Below are 341 nucleotides of genomic sequence, written 5' to 3'. Positions count from 1 at the left end.
CTAAACCATCCAATGAATATTCGCAAGGGTTATACTCAGTCAAATTGCAAAGATCTTTATATGGTCTAAAGCAATCTGGACAAATGTGGTATAATCGTCTTACTGAGTATCTGGCCAAAAACGGTTTCAAGAATGATGATATATGCCCGTGTGTTTTCATAAAGAAAACTGCTTCTGGATTCATTATAATTGCTGTGTACGTTGATGATTTAAATATCATTGGGACTCCTGAAGAGATTCCAACAATTATAAAAATTCTGAAAGAAGAGTTTGAGATGAAAGATCTTGGAAGAACTAAATTTTGTCTCGGCCTGCAGATCGAGCATATAAAAAGTGGGATC

This window comes from Arachis ipaensis, chromosome B04 (genome assembly GCF_000816755.2).
Source record: "Arachis ipaensis cultivar K30076 chromosome B04, Araip1.1, whole genome shotgun sequence".
NCBI classification, from domain to species: domain Eukaryota; kingdom Viridiplantae; phylum Streptophyta; class Magnoliopsida; order Fabales; family Fabaceae; genus Arachis; species Arachis ipaensis.
This window is presented reverse-complemented; position numbering follows the sequence as displayed.